Source organism: Rhipicephalus microplus, unplaced genomic scaffold (genome assembly GCF_043290135.1).
Source record: "Rhipicephalus microplus isolate Deutch F79 unplaced genomic scaffold, USDA_Rmic scaffold_19, whole genome shotgun sequence".
Taxonomy (NCBI): Eukaryota; Metazoa; Arthropoda; class Arachnida; order Ixodida; family Ixodidae; genus Rhipicephalus; species Rhipicephalus microplus.
In genome coordinates, this window is record NW_027464592.1 from 8,759,244 (window position 1) to 8,775,722 (window position 16,479).

Here is a 16,479-nt window from a genome sequence, read left to right on the forward strand (position 1 = left end):
CGACTGTCTCCGTGGCGCAACTGCTAGTGCGTCGGCTGTTAAGCAAAAGGTTGGAGGTTCGAGCCCTCCCAGGAGCAGTGTGTCGCTTTTTTGTTTGCGATGATAGCCTTGGAGAAGCGTTCTGACGGTGGTGAGAGTGGAGCACGACTGTCTCTGCTGCGCAATTGGCTAGCGCGTTGGGCTGTTAACGAAAACGTTGGAGGTTCGAACCCTCCCATGAGCGGTGTGTCTCTTGTTTTCTTTGCGCTGATACCTTTGGAAAAATGTTCTGATGGTGGTGAGAGTGAAAACGACTACCTCCGTGACGCAATTGGCTAGCGCGTTCGGCTGTTAACCAAAAGGTTGGAGGTTCGAGCCCTCCCGAGAGCGTTGTGTCTTTTTTTTTCTTTGCACTGATAGCTTCGGAGAAATGTTCTGATGGTGGTGAGAGTGGAGCACGACTACTTCTGTGATGCAATTGGCTAGCGCGTTCGGCTGTTAAGCAAAATGTTGGATGTTCGAGCCCTACCGGGAGCAGTGTGTCGCTTTTTTTCTTTGCGCTGATAGCTTTGGAGAAATGTTCTGATGGTGGTGAGAGTGGAGCGCGGTTGGGTCCGTGGTGCAATGGCTAGCGCGATTGGCTGTTAACCAAAAGGTTAGAGGTTCGGGCCCTCCAATGAGCGGTGTGTCGCTTTTGTTTTCTTTGCACTGATATCTTTGGAGAAGTGTCCTGACCATGGTGAGAATGGAGCACGACTGTCTCTGTGGCGCAATTGGCTAGTAGGTTAAGCTGTTAACCATAAGGTTGGAGGTTCGAACCCTCCCATGAGCAGTGTGTCTCTTTTTTTCTTTGCGCTGATACCTTTGAAAAAATGTTCTGATGGTGGTGAGAGTGGAAAACGACTGTCTCCATGGTTCAATTCGCTAGTGCGTTGGGCTGTTAACCAAAGGTTGGTGGTTCGAACCCTCCCATGAGCGGTGTGTCTCTTTTTTTCTTTGCGCTGATACCTTTGAAAAAATGTTCTGATGGTGGTGAGAGTGGAGCACGACTACCTCCGAGACGCAATTGGCTAGCGCATTCGGGTGTTGACCAAAAGTTTGAAGGTTCGAGCCCTCCCGAGAGCGGTGTGTCTCTTTTTTTCTTTGCGCTGATAGCTTTGGAGAAATGTTCTGACGGTGGGGAAAGTGGAGCACGACTGTCTTCGTGGCGCAATCTGCTAGTGCGTCGGCTGTTAAGCAAAAGGTTTGAGGTTCGAGCCCTCCTGAGAGCGCTGTGTCTCTTTTTTTTCTTTGCGCTGATAGCTTTGGAGAAATGTTCTGACGGTGGTGAGAGTGGCGCACGGCTGTTTCCGTTGCAGAATCGGCTAGCGCGATCAACTGTTATCCAAAAGGTTGGAGGTTCGAGCCCTCCCGAGAGCGGTGTGTCTCTTTTTTTTCTTTCCGCTGATAGCTTTGGAGAAATGTTCTGTCGGTGGTGAGAGTGGAGCACGACTGTCTCCGTAGCGCAATCTGCTAGTGCGTAGGCTGTTAAGCAAAAGGTTTGAGGTTCGAGCCCTCCTGAGAGCGGTGTGTCTCTTTTTTTTTTCTTTGCGCTGATAGCTTTGGAGAAATGTTCTGACGGTGGTGAGAGTGGCGCACGACTGTTTCCGTTGCAGAATCGGCTAGCGCGATCAACTGTTATCCAAATGGTTGGAGGTTCGAGCCCTCCCGAGAGCGATGTGTCTCTTTTTTTTTCTTTCCGCTGATAGCTTTGGAGAAATATTCTAGGGGTGGGAAGAGTGGAGCACGACTGTCTCCGTGGCGCAATCTGCTAGTGCGTCGGCTGTTAACCAAAAGGTTGGAGATTCGAGCCCTCCCATGAGCGGTGTGTCGCTTTTTTTTCTTTGCACTGATATCTTTGTAGAAGTGTTCTGACCGTGGTGAGAGTGGAGCATGACTGTCTCCATGGCGCAATTGGCTAGCGTGTTCGGCTGTTAACCAAAAGGTTGCAGGTTAAACCCTCCCATGAGCGGTGTGTGTCTTTTTTTCTTTGCGCTGATACCTTTGGAAAAATGTTCTGATGGTGGTGAGAGTAGAGCACGACTACCTCCATGACGCAATTGGCTAGCGCGTTCGGCTGTTAACCAAAAGGTTGGAGGTTCGAGCCCTCCCGAAAGCGGTGTGTCTCTTTTTTCTTTGCGCTGACAGCTATGGAGAAATGTTCCGACAGTGTTGATAGTGGAGCACGACTGTCTCCGTGGCGCAACTGCTAGTGCGTCGGCTGTTAAGCAAAAGGTTGGAGGTTCGAGCCCTCCCAGGAGCAGTGTGTCGCTTTTTTGTTTGCGATGATAGCCTTGGAGAAGCGTTCTGACGGTGGTGAGAGTGGAGCACGACTGTCTCTGTTGCGCAATTGGCTAGCGCGTTGGGCTGTTAACGAAAACGTTGGAGGTTCGAACCCTCCCATAAGCGGTGTGTCTCTTGTTTTCTTTGCGCTGATACCTTTGGAAAAATGTTCTGATGGTGGTGAGAGTGAAGACGACTACCTCCGTGACGCAATTGGCTAGCGCGTTCGGCTGTTAACCAAAAGGTTGGAGGTTCGAGCCCTCCTGAGAGCGATGTGTCTCTTTTTTTCTTTGCACTGATAGCTTTGGAGAAATGTTCTGATGGTGGTGAGAGTGGAGCATGACTACTTCTGTGATGCAATTGGCTAGCGCGTTCGGCTGTTAATCAAAATGTTGGAAGTTCGAGCCCTCCCGAGAGCGGTGTGTCTTTTTTTTTCTTTGCGCTGATAGCTTTGGAGAAATGTTCTGACGGTGGCGAGAGTGGAGCGCGACTGTCTCCGTGGCGCAGTCTGCTAGTGCGTCGGCTGTTAACCAAAAGGTTGGAGGTTCGAGCCCTCCAATGAGCGGTGTGTCGCTTTTGTTTTCTTTGCACTGATATCTTTGGAGAAGTGTCCTGACCATGGTGAGAATGGAGCACGACTGTCTCTGTGGCGCAATTGGCTAGTGTGTTAAGCTGTTAACCATAAGGTTGGAGGTTCGAACCCTCCCATGAGCGGTGTGTCTCTATTTTTTTGCGCTGATACCTTTGGAAAAATGTTCTGATGGTGGTGAGAGTGGAAAACGACTGTCTCCATGGTTCAATTCGCTAGTGCGTTGGGCTGTTAACCAAAAGGTTGGTGGTTCGAACCCTCCCATGAGCGGTGTGTCTCTTTTTTTCTTTGCGCTGATACCTTTGAAAAAATGTTCTGATGGTGGTGAGAGTGGAGCACGACTACCTCCGTGACGCAATTGGCTAGCGCATTCGGGTGTTGACCAAAAGTTTGAAGGTTCGAGCTCTCCCGAGAGCGGTGTGTCTCTTTTTTTCTTTGCGCTGATAGCTTTGGAGAAATGTTCTGACGGTGGTGAGAGTGGAGCACGACTGTCTTCGTGGCGCAATCTGCTAGTGCGTCGGCTGTTAAGCAAATAGTTTGAGGTTCGAGCCCTCCTGAGAGCGCTGTGTCTCTTTTTTTTCTTTGCGCTGATAGCTTTGGAGAAATGTTCTGACGGTGGTGAGAGTGGCGCACGGCTGTTTCCGTTGCAGAATCGGCTAGCACGATCAACTGTTATCCAAAAGGTTGAAGGTTCGAGCCCTCCCGAGAGCGGTGTGTCTCTTTTTTTTCTTTCCGCTGATAGCTTTGGAGAAATGTTCTGTCGGTGGTGAGAGTGGAGCACGACTGTCTCCGTGGCGCAATCTGCTAGTGCGTAGGCTGTTAAGCAAAAGGTTTGAGGTTCAAGCCCTCCTGAGAGCGGTGTGTCTCTTTTTTTTCTTTGCGCTGATAGCTTTGGAAAAATGTTCTGACGGTGGTGAGAGTGGCGCACGACTGTTTCCGTTGCAGAATCGGCTAGTGCGTCGGCTGTTAACCAAAAGGTTGGAGATTCGAGCCCTCTCATGAGCGGTGTGTCGCTTTTTTTTCTTTGCACTGATATCTTTGTAGAAGTGTTCTGACCGTGGTGAGAGTGGAGCACGACTGTCTCCATGGCGCAATTGGCTAGCGTGTTCGGCTGTTAACCAAAAGGTTGCAGGTTAAACCCTCCCATGAGCGGTGTGTCTCTTTTTTTCTTTGCGCTGATACCTTTGGAAAATTGTTCTGATGGTGGTGAGAGTAGAGCACGACTACCTCCATGACACAATTGGCTAGCGCTTTCGGCTGTTAACCAAAAGGTTGGAGGTTCGAGCCCTCCCGAAAGCGGTGTGTCTCTTCTTTCTTTGCGCTGACAGCTATGGAGAAATGTTCCGACAGTGTTGAGAGTGGAGCACGACTGTCTCCGTGGCGCAACTGCTAGTGCGTCGGCTGTTAAGCAGAAGGTTGGAGGTTCGAGCCCTCCCAGGAGCAGTGTGTCGCTTTTTTTGTTTGCGATGATAGCCTTAGAGAAGCGTTCTGACGGTGGTCAGAGTGGAGCACGACTGTCTCTGTTGCGCAATTGGCTAGCGCGTTGGGCTGTTAACGAAAAGGTCTGAGGTTCGAACCCTCCCATGAGCGGTGTGTCTCTTTTTTTCTTTGCGCTGATACCTTTGGAAAAATGTTCTGATGGTGGTGAGAGTGGAGCACGACTACCTCCGTGACGCAATTAGCTAGCGCTTTCGGCTGTTAACCAAAAGTTGGAGGTTCGAGCACTCCCGAGAGCGGTGTGTCTCTTTTTTTTTCTTTGCACTGATAGCTTTGGAGAAATGTTCTGATGGTGGTGAGAGTGGAGCCCGACTACTTCCGTGATGCAGTTGGCTAGCGCGTTCGGCTGTTAATCGAAATGTTGGAAGTTCGAGCCCTCCCGAGAGCGGTGTGTCTCTTTTTTTTTTGCGCTGATAGCTTTGGAGAAATGTTCTGACGGTGGTGAGAGTGGAGCGCGACTGTCTCCGTGGCGCAGTCTGCTAGCGCGTCGGCTGTTAAGCAAAAGGTTGGAGGTTCGAGCCCTCCCGGGAGCAGTGTGTCGCTTTTTTTCTTTGCGCTGATAGCTTTGGAGAAACGTTCTGATGGTGGTGAGAGTGGAGCACGACTGTCTCTGCTGCGCAATTGGCTAGCGCGTTGGGCTGTTAACGAAAACGTTGGAGGTTCGAACCCTCCCATGAGCGGTGTGTCTCTTGTTTTCTTTGCGCTGATACCTTTGGAAAAATGTTCTGATGGTGGTGAGAGTGAAAACGACTACCTCCGTGACGCAATTGGCTAGCGCGTTCGGCTGTTAACCAAAAGGTTGGAGGTTCGAGCCCTCCCGAGAGCGTTGTGTCTTTTTTTTTCTTTGCACTGATAGCTTCGGAGAAATGTTCTGATGGTGGTGAGAGTGGAGCACGACTACTTCTGTGATGCAATTGGCTAGCGCGTTCGGCTGTTAAGCAAAATGTTGGATGTTCGAGCCCTACCGGGAGCAGTGTGTCGCTTTTTTTCTTTGCGCTGATAGCTTTGGAGAAATGTTCTGATGGTGGTGAGAGTGGAGCGCGGTTGGGTCCGTGGTGCAATGGCTAGCGCGATTGGCTGTTAACCAAAAGGTTAGAGGTTCGGGCCCTCCAATGAGCGGTGTGTCGCTTTTGTTTTCTTTGCACTGATATCTTTGGAGAAGTGTCCTGACCATGGTGAGAATGGAGCACGACTGTCTCTGTGGCGCAATTGGCTAGTAGGTTAAGCTGTTAACCATAAGGTTGGAGGTTCGAACCCTCCCATGAGCAGTGTGTCTCTTTTTTTCTTTGCGCTGATACCTTTGAAAAAATGTTCTGATGGTGGTGAGAGTGGAAAACGACTGTCTCCATGGTTCAATTCGCTAGTGCGTTGGGCTGTTAACCAAAGGTTGGTGGTTCGAACCCTCCCATGAGCGGTGTGTCTCTTTTTTTCTTTGCGCTGATACCTTTGAAAAAATGTTCTGATGGTGGTGAGAGTGGAGCACGACTACCTCCGAGACGCAATTGGCTAGCGCATTCGGGTGTTGACCAAAAGTTTGAAGGTTCGAGCCCTCCCGAGAGCGGTGTGTCTCTTTTTTTCTTTGCGCTGATAGCTTTGGAGAAATGTTCTGACGGTGGTGAAAGTGGAGCACGACTGTCTTCGTGGCGCAATCTGCTAGTGCGTCGGCTGTTAAGCAAAAGGTTTGAGGTTCGAGCCCTCCTGAGAGCGCTGTGTCTCTTTTTTTTCTTTGCGCTGATAGCTTTGGAGAAATGTTCTGACGGTGGTGAGAGTGGCGCACGGCTGTTTCCGTTGCAGAATCGGCTAGCGCGATCAACTGTTATCCAAAAGGTTGGAGGTTCGAGCCCTCCCGAGAGCGGTGTGTCTCTTTTTTTTCTTTCCGCTGATAGCTTTGGAGAAATGTTCTGTCGGTGGTGAGAGTGGAGCACGACTGTCTCCGTAGCGCAATCTGCTAGTGCGTAGGCTGTTAAGCAAAAGGTTTGAGGTTCGAGCCCTCCTGAGAGCGGTGTGTCTCTTTTTTTTTTTCTTTGCGCTGATAGCTTTGGAGAAATGTTCTGACGGTGGTGAGAGTGGCGCACGACTGTTTCCGTTGCAGAATCGGCTAGCGCGATCAACTGTTATCCAAATGGTTGGAGGTTCGAGCCCTCCCGAGAGCGATGTGTCTCTTTTTTTTTCTTTCCGCTGATAGCTTTGGAGAAATATTCTAGGGGTGGGAAGAGTGGAGCACGACTGTCTCCGTGGCGCAATCTGCTAGTGCGTCGGCTGTTAACCAAAAGGTTGGAGATTCGAGCCCTCCCATGAGCGGTGTGTCGCTTTTTTTTCTTTGCACTGATATCTTTGTAGAAGTGTTCTGACCGTGGTGAGAGTGGAGCATGACTGTCTCCATGGCGCAATTGGCTAGCGTGTTCGGCTGTTAACCAAAAGGTTGCAGGTTAAACCCTCCCATGAGCGGTGTGTGTCTTTTTTTCTTTGCGCTGATACCTTTGGAAAAATGTTCTGATGGTGGTGAGAGTAGAGCACGACTACCTCCATGACGCAATTGGCTAGCGCGTTCGGCTGTTAACCAAAAGGTTGGAGGTTCGAGCCCTCCCGAAAGCGGTGTGTCTCTTTTTTCTTTGCGCTGACAGCTATGGAGAAATGTTCCGACAGTGTTGATAGTGGAGCACGACTGTCTCCGTGGCGCAACTGCTAGTGCGTCGGCTGTTAAGCAAAAGGTTGGAGGTTCGAGCCCTCCCAGGAGCAGTGTGTCGCTTTTTTGTTTGCGATGATAGCCTTGGAGAAGCGTTCTGACGGTGGTGAGAGTGGAGCACGACTGTCTCTGTTGCGCAATTGGCTAGCGCGTTGGGCTGTTAACGAAAACGTTGGAGGTTCGAACCCTCCCATAAGCGGTGTGTCTCTTGTTTTCTTTGCGCTGATACCTTTGGAAAAATGTTCTGATGGTGGTGAGAGTGAAGACGACTACCTCCGTGACGCAATTGGCTAGCGCGTTCGGCTGTTAACCAAAAGGTTGGAGGTTCGAGCCCTCCTGAGAGCGATGTGTCTCTTTTTTTCTTTGCACTGATAGCTTTGGAGAAATGTTCTGATGGTGGTGAGAGTGGAGCATGACTACTTCTGTGATGCAATTGGCTAGCGCGTTCGGCTGTTAATCAAAATGTTGGAAGTTCGAGCCCTCCCGAGAGCGGTGTGTCTTTTTTTTTCTTTGCGCTGATAGCTTTGGAGAAATGTTCTGACGGTGGCGAGAGTGGAGCGCGACTGTCTCCGTGGCGCAGTCTGCTAGTGCGTCGGCTGTTAACCAAAAGGTTGGAGGTTCGAGCCCTCCAATGAGCGGTGTGTCGCTTTTGTTTTCTTTGCACTGATATCTTTGGAGAAGTGTCCTGACCATGGTGAGAATGGAGCACGACTGTCTCTGTGGCGCAATTGGCTAGTGTGTTAAGCTGTTAACCATAAGGTTGGAGGTTCGAACCCTCCCATGAGCGGTGTGTCTCTATTTTTTTGCGCTGATACCTTTGGAAAAATGTTCTGATGGTGGTGAGAGTGGAAAACGACTGTCTCCATGGTTCAATTCGCTAGAGCGTTGGGCTGTTAACCAAAAGGTTGGTGGTTCGAACCCTCCCATGAGCGGTGTGTCTCTTTTTTTCTTTGCGCTGATACCTTTGAAAAAATGTTCTGATGGTGGTGAGAGTGGAGCACGACTACCTCCGTGACGCAATTGGCTAGCGCATTCGGGTGTTGACCAAAAGTTTGAAGGTTCGAGCTCTCCCGAGAGCGGTGTGTCTCTTTTTTTCTTTGCGCTGATAGCTTTGGAGAAATGTTCTGACGGTGGTGAGAGTGGAGCACGACTGTCTTCGTGGCGCAATCTGCTAGTGCGTCGGCTGTTAAGCAAATAGTTTGAGGTTCGAGCCCTCCTGAGAGCGCTGTGTCTCTTTTTTTTCTTTGCGCTGATAGCTTTGGAGAAATGTTCTGACGGTGGTGAGAGTGGCGCACGGCTGTTTCCGTTGCAGAATCGGCTAGCACGATCAACTGTTATCCAAAAGGTTGAAGGTTCGAGCCCTCCCGAGAGCGGTGTGTCTCTTTTTTTTCTTTCCGCTGATAGCTTTGGAGAAATGTTCTGTCGGTGGTGAGAGTGGGGCACGACTGTCTCCGTGGCGCAATCTGCTAGTGCGTAGGCTGTTAAGCAAAAGGTTTGAGGTTCAAGCCCTCCTGAGAGCGGTGTGTCTCTTTTTTTTCTTTGCGCTGATAGCTTTGGAAAAATGTTCTGACGGTGGTGAGAGTGGCGCACGACTGTTTCCGTTGCAGAATCGGCTAGTGCGTCGGCTGTTAACCAAAAGGTTGGAGATTCGAGCCCTCTCATGAGCGGTGTGTCGCTTTTTTTTCTTTGCACTGATATCTTTGTAGAAGTGTTCTGACCGTGGTGAGAGTGGAGCACGACTGTCTCCATGGCGCAATTGGCTAGCGTGTTCGGCTGTTAACCAAAAGGTTGCAGGTTAAACCCTCCCATGAGCGGTGTGTCTCTTTTTTTCTTTGCGCTGATACCTTTGGAAAATTGTTCTGATGGTGGTGAGAGTAGAGCACGACTACCTCCATGACACAATTGGCTAGCGCTTTCGGCTGTTAACCAAAAGGTTGGAGGTTCGAGCCCTCCCGAAAGCGGTGTGTCTCTTCTTTCTTTGCGCTGACAGCTATGGAGAAATGTTCCGACAGTGTTGAGAGTGGAGCACGACTGTCTCCGTGGCGCAACTGCTAGTGCGTCGGCTGTTAAGCAGAAGGTTGGAGGTTCGAGCCCTCCCAGGAGCAGTGTGTCGCTTTTTTTGTTTGCGATGATAGCCTTAGAGAAGCGTTCTGACGGTGGTCAGAGTGGAGCACGACTGTCTCTGTTGCGCAATTGGCTAGCGCGTTGGGCTGTTAACGAAAAGGTCTGAGGTTCGAACCCTCCCATGAGCGGTGTGTCTCTTTTTTTCTTTGCGCTGATACCTTTGGAAAAATGTTCTGATGGTGGTGAGAGTGGAGCACGACTACCTCCGTGACGCAATTAGCTAGCGCTTTCGGCTGTTAACCAAAAGTTGGAGGTTCGAGCACTCCCGAGAGCGGTGTGTCTCTTTTTTTTTCTTTGCACTGATAGCTTTGGAGAAATGTTCTGATGGTGGTGAGAGTGGAGCCCGACTACTTCCGTGATGCAGTTGGCTAGCGCGTTCGGCTGTTAATCGAAATGTTGGAAGTTCGAGCCCTCCCGAGAGCGGTGTGTCTCTTTTTTTTTTGCGCTGATAGCTTTGGAGAAATGTTCTGACGGTGGTGAGAGTGGAGCGCGACTGTCTCCGTGGCGCAGTCTGCTAGCGCGTCGGCTGTTAAGCAAAAGGTTGGAGGTTCGAGCCCTCCCGGGAGCAGTGTGTCGCTTTTTTTCTTTGCGCTGATAGCTTTGGAGAAACGTTCTGATGGTGGTGAGAGTGGAGCGCGGTTGGGTCCGTGGTGCAATGGCTAGCGCGATTGGCTGTTATCCAAAAGGTTGGAGGTTCGAGCCCTCCAATGAGCGGTGTGTCGCTTTTGTTTTCTTTGCACTGATATCTTTGGAGAAGTGTTCTGACCATGGTGAGAGTGGAGCACGACTGTCTCTGTGGCGCAATTGGATAGCGCGTTAAGCTGTTAACCATAAGGTTGGAGGTTCGAACCCTCCCATGAGCGGTGTGTCTCTTTTTTTCTTTGCGCTGATACCTTTGAAAAAATGTTCTGATGGTGGTGAGAGTGGAGCACGACTACCTCCGTGACGCAATTGGCTAGCGCATTCGGGTGTTGACCAAAAGTTTGGAGGTTCGAGCCCTTCCGAGAGCGGTGTGTCTCTTTTTTTCTTTGCGCTGATAGCTTTGGAGAAATGTTCTGGCGGTGGTGAGAGTGGAGCACGACTGTCTCCGTGGCGCAATCTGCTAGTGCGTCGGCTGTTAAGCAAAAGGTTTGAGGTTCGAGCCCTCCTGAGAGCGGTGTGTCTCTTTTTTTTCTTTGCGCTGATAGCTTTGGAGAAATGTTCTGACGGTGGTGAGAGTGGCGCACGACTGTTTCCGTTACAGAATCGGCTAGCGCGATCAACTGTTATCCAAAAGGTTGGAGGTTCGAGCCCTCCCGAGAGCGGTGTGTCTCTTTTTTTTCCGCTGATAGCTTTGGAGAAATGTTCTAACGGTGGTGAGAGTGGAGCACGACTGTCTTTGTGGCGCAATCTGCTAGTGCGTCGGCTGTTAACCAAAAGGTTGGAGATTCGAGCCCTCCCATGAGCGGTGTGTCTCTTTTTTTTTTGCTCTGATACCTTTGGAAAAATGTTCTGATGGAGGTGAGAGTAGAGCACGACTACCTCCATGATGCAATTGGCTAGCGCGTTCGGCTGTTAACCAAATGGTTGGAGGTTCGAGCCCTCCCGAGAGCGGTGTGTCTCTTTTTTTTCTTTGCGCTGATAGCTTTGGAGAAATGTTCTGATGGTGGTGAGAGTGGAGCACGACTACTTCCGTGATGCAATTGGCTAGCGCGTTCGGCTGTTAATCAAAATGTTGGAAGTTCGAGCCCTCCCGAGAGCGGTGTGTCTCTTTTTTTTTCTTTGCGCTGATAGCTTTAGAGAAATGTTCTGACGGTGGTGAGAGTGGAGCGCGACTGTCTCAGTGGCGCCGTCTGCTAGTGCGTCGGCTGTTAAGCAAAAGGTTGGAGGTTCGAGCCCTCCCGGGAGCAGTGTGTCGCTTTTTTTCTTTGCGCTGATAGCTTTGGAGAAACGTTCTGATGGTGGTGAGAATAGAGCGCGGTTGGGTCCATGGCGCAATCTGCTAGTGCGTCGGCTGTTAACCAAAAGGTTGGAGGTTCAAGCCCTCCCATGAGCGGTGTGCCGCTTTTTTTTCTTTGCACTGATATCTTTGTAGAAGTGTTCTGACCGTGGTGAGAGTGGAGCACGACTGTGTCCGTGACGCAATTGGTTAGCGTGTTCGGCTGTTAACCAAAAGGTTGGAGGTTCGAGCCGTACCCCGAGCGGTGTGTCTCTTTTTTTCTTTGCGCTGATACTTTTGGAAAAATGCTCTGATGGTGGTGAGAGTGGAGCACGACTACCTCCGTGACGCAATTGGCTAGCGCGTTCGGCTGTTGACCAAAAGTTTGGAGGTTCGAGCCCTCCCGAGAGCGGTGTGTCTCTTTTTTTTCTTTGCGCTGATAGCTTTGGAGAAATGTTCCGACGATGGTAAAAGTGGAGCAAGGCTGTCTCCGTGGCGCAATCTGCTAGTGCGTCGGCTGTTAACCAAAAGGTTGGAGGATCAAGCCCTCCCATGAGCGGTTTGCCGCTTTATTTTCTTTGCACTGATATCTTTGTAGAAGTGTTCTGACCGTGGTGAGAGTGGAGCACGACTGTGTCCGTGGCGCAATTGGTTAGCGCGTTCGGCTGTTAACCAAAAGGTTGGAGGTTCGAGCCCTCCCCCGAGCGGTGTGTCGCTTTTTTTTCTTTGCACTTATATCTTTGGAGAAGTGTTCTGACCGTGGTGAGAGTGAAGCACGACTGTCTCCGTGGGCCGATTGGCTGGCGCGTTCGGCTGATAACCAAAAGGTTGGAGGTTCGAGCCCTCCCGAGAGCAGCGTGTCTCTTTTTTCTTTGCGCTGACAGCTATGGAGAAATGTTCCGACAGTGGAGAGAGTGGAGCACGACTGTCTCCGTGGCACAATCTGCTAGTTCGTCGGCCGTTAATCAAAAGGTTGGAGGTTTGAGCCCTCCCCGGGAGCAGCGTGTCGCTTTTTTTCTTTGCGCTGATAGCTTTGGAGAAACGTTCTGATGGTGGTGAGAGTGGACCGCGGTTGGGTCCGTGGTGCAATGGCTAGCGCGATCGGCTGTCAACCAAAAGGTTGGAGTTTCTAGCCCTCCTATGAGCGGTGTTTACTTTTTTTCTTTGCACTGATATCTTTGAAGAAGTGTTCTGACTGTCGTGAGAGTGGAGCACGACTGTCTCTGGGGCGCAATAGGCTAGCGCGTTAAGCTATTAACTATAAGTTTGGAGGTTCGAACCCTCCCATGAGCGGTGTGTCTCTTTTTTTCTTTGCGCTGATACCTTCGGAAAAATGTTCTGATCGTGGTGAGAGTGGAAAACGACTGTCTCCATGGTGCAATTCGCTAGCGCGTTGGGCTGTTAACCAAAAGGTTGGAGGTTCGAACCCTCCCATGAGCAGTGTGCCGCTTTTATTTCTTTGCACTGATATCTTTGTAGAAGTGTTCTGACTGTGGTGAGAGTGGAGCACGACTGTGTCCGTGGCGCAATTGGTTAGCGCGTACGGCTGTTAACCAAAAGGTTGGAGGTTCGAGCCCTCCCCCGAGCGGTGTGTCTCTTTTTTTCTTTGCGCTGATACATTTGGAAAAATGTTCTGATGGTGGTGAGAGTGGAGCACGACTACCTCCGTGACGCAATTGGCTAGCGCGTTCGGCTGTTGACCAAAAGTTTGGAGGTTCGAGCCCTCCCAAGAGCGGTGTGTCTCTTTTTTTTCTTTGCGCTGATAGCTTTGGAGAAATGTTCTGACGGTGGTAAAAGTGGAGCAAGGCTGTCTCCGTGGCGCAATCTGCTAGTGCGTCGGCTGTTAACCAAAAGGTTGGAGGTTCAAGCCCTTCCATGAGCGGTGTGCCGCTTTTTTTTTCTTTGCACTGATATCTTTGTAGAAGTGTTCTGACCGTGGTGAGAGTGGAGCACGACTGTGTCCGTGGCGCAATTGGTTAGCGCGTTCGGCTGTTAACCAAAAGGTTGGAGGTTCGAGCCCTCCCCCGAGCGGTGTGTCTCTTTTTTTCTTTGCGCTGATACCTTTGGAAAAATGTTCTGATGGTGGTGAGAGTGGAGCACGATTACCCCCTTGACGCAATTGGCTAGCGCGTTCGGCTGTTGACCAAAAGTTTGGAGGTTCAAGCCCTCCCGAGAGCGGTGTGTCTCTTTTTTTCTTTGCGCTGATAGCTTTGGAGAAATGTTCTGACGGTGGTAAAAGTGGAGCAAGGCTGTCTCCGTGGCGCAATCTGCTAGTGCGTCGGCTGTTAACCAAAAGGTTGGAGGTTCAAGCCCTCCCATGAGCGGTGTGCCGCTTTTTTTTCTTTGCACTGATATCTTTGTAGAAGTGTTCTGACCGTGGTGAGAGTGGAGCACGACTGTGTCCGTGGCGCAATTGGTTAGCGCGTTCGGCTGTTAACCTAAAGGTTGGAGGTTCGAGCCCTCCCCCGAGCGGTGTGTCGCTTTTTTTTCTTTGCACTTATATCTTTGGAGAAGTGTTCTGACGGTGGTGAGAGTGGAGCACGACTGTCTCCGTGGGACGATTGGCTAGCGCGTTGGTCTGTTGACCAAAAGGATGGAGGTTCGAACCCTCCCAAAAGCGGTGTGTCTCTTTTTTTCTTTGCGCTGATACCTTTGGAAAAGTGTTTTGATTGTGGTGAAAGTGGAGCATGACTACCTCCGTGACGCAATTGGCTGGCGCGTTCGGCTGATAACCAAAAGGTTGGAGGTTCGAGCCCTCCCGAGAGCGGTGTGTCTCTTTTTTCTTTGCGCTGACAGCTATGGAGAAATGTTCCGACAGTGGTGAGAGTGGAGCACGACTGTCTCAGTGGCACAATCTGCTAGTTCGTCGGCCGTTAATCAAAAGGTTGGAGGTTTGAGCCCTCCCCTGGAGCAGCGTGTCGCTTTTTTTCTTTGCGCTGATAGCTTTGGAGAAACGTTCTGATGGTGGTGAGAGTGGACCGCGGTTGGGTCCGTGGTGCAATGGCTAGCGCGATCGGCTGTTAACCAAAAGGTTGGAGGTTCTAGCCCTCCTATGAGCGGTGTGTCACTTTTTTCTTTGCACTGATATCTTTGAAGAAGTGTTCTGGCTGTGGTGAGAGTGGAGCACGACTGTCTCTGGGGCGCAATTGGCTAGCGAATTAAGCTATTAACCATATGGTTGGAGGTTCGAACCCTCCCATGAGCGGTGTGTCTCTTTTTTTGCGCTGATACCTTTGGAAAAATGTTCTTATCGTGGTGAGAGTGGAAAACGACTGTCTCCATGGTGCAATTCGCTAGCGCGTTGGGCTGTTAACCAAAAGGTTGGAGGTTCGAACCCTCCCATGAGCGGTGTGTCTCTTTTTTTCTTTGCGCTGATACATTTGTAGAAATGTTCTGATGGTGGTGAGAGTGGAGCACGACTGTCTCCGTGGCGCAATCTGCTAGTGCGTCGGCTGTTAAGCAAAAGATTTGAGGTTCGAGCCCTCCCGAGAGCGATATGTCTCTTTTTTTCTTTGTGCTGATAGCTTTGGAGAAATGTTCTGATGGTGGTGAGAGTGGAGCACGACTACTTCCGTGATGCAATTGGCTAGCGCGGTGTGCTGTTAATCAAAAGGTTGGAAGTTGGAGCCCTCCCGAGAGCGGTGTGTCTCTTTTTTTTGCGCTGATAGCTTTGGAGAAATGTTCTGACGGTGGTGAGAGTGGAGCGCGACTGTCTCCGTGGCGCAGTCTGCTAGTGCGTCGGCTGTTAAGCAAAAGGTTTGAGGTTCGAGCCCTCCCGGGAGCAGTGTTTCGCTTTTTTTCTTTGCGCTGATAGCTTTGGAGAAACGTTCTGATAGTGGTGAGAGTAGAGCGCGGTTGGGTCCGTGGCGCAATCTGCTAGTGCGTCGGCTGTTAACGAAAAGGTTGGAGGTTCGAGCAATCCCCCGAGCGGTGTGTCTCTTTTTTTCTTTGCGCTGATACCTTTGGAAAAATGTTCTGATGGTGGTGTGAGTGGAGCACGACTACCTCCGTGACGCAATTGGCTAGCGCGTTCGGCTGTTGACCAAAAGTTTGGAGGTTCCAGCCCTCCCGAGAGCGGTGTGTCTCTTTTTTTTCTTTGCGCTGATAGCTTTGGAGAAATGATCTGACGGTGGTGAGAGTGGAGCGCGACTGTCTCCGTGGCGCAGTCTGCTAGTGCGTCGGCTGTTAAGCAAAAGGTTTGAGGTTCGAGCCCTCCCGGGAGCAGTGTTTCGCTTTTTTTCTTTGCGCTGATAGCTTTGGAGAAACGTTCTGATAGTGGTGAGAGTAGAGCGCGGTTGGGTCCGTGGCGCAATCTGCTAGTGCGTCGGCTGTTAACGAAAAGGTTGGAGGTTCGAGCAATCCCCCGAGCGGTGTGTCTCTTTTTTTCTTTGCGCTGATACCTTTGGAAAAATGTTCTGATGGTGGTGTGAGTGGAGCACGACTACCTCCGTGACGCAATTGGCTAGCGCGTTCGGCTGTTGACCAAAAGTTTGGAGGTTCGAGCCCTCCCGAGAGCGGTGTGTCTCTTTTTTTTCTTTGCGCTGATAGCTTTGGAGAAGTGTTCTGACGGTGGTGAAAGTAGAGCACGACTGTTTCCGTGGCAGAATCGGCTACCGCGATGAACTGTTATCAAAAAGGTTGGAGGTTCGAGCCCTCCTGAGAGCGGTGTGTCTTTTTTCTTGCGCTGATAGCTTTGGAGAAATGTTCTGACGGTGGTGAGAGTGGAGCACGACTGTCTCCGTGGCTCAATCTGCTAGTGCGGCGGCTGTTAACCCAAAGGTTGGAGGTTCAAGCCCTCCCATGAGCGGTGTGCCGCTTTTTTTTGTTTGCACTGATATCTTTGTAGAAGTGTTCTGACCGTGGTGAGAGTGGAGCACGACTGTGTCCGTGGCGCAATGGCTAGCGCAATCGGCTGTTAACCAAATGGTTGGAGGTTCTAGCCCTCCCATGAGCGGTGTGTCACTTTTTTTCTTTGCACTGATATCTTTGAAGAAGTGTTCTGACTGTGGTGAGAGTGGAACACGACTGTCTCTGTGGCGCAATCGGCTAGCGCGTTAAGCTGTTAACCATAAGGTTGGAGGTTCGAACCCTCCCATGAGCGGTGTGTCTCTTTTTTTCTTTGCGCTGTTACCTTTGGAAAAATGTTATGATGGTGGTGAGAGTGGAAAACGACTGTCTCTGTTGCGCAATTTGCTAGCGCGTTGGGCTGTTAACAAAAACGTTGGAGGTTCGAACCCTCCCATTAGCGGTGTGTCTCTTTTTTTCTTTGCACTGATATCTTTGGAGAAGTGTTCTGACCGTGGTGAGAGTGGAGCACGACTGTCTCCGTGGGACGATTGGCTAGTGCGTTGGTCTGTTAACCAA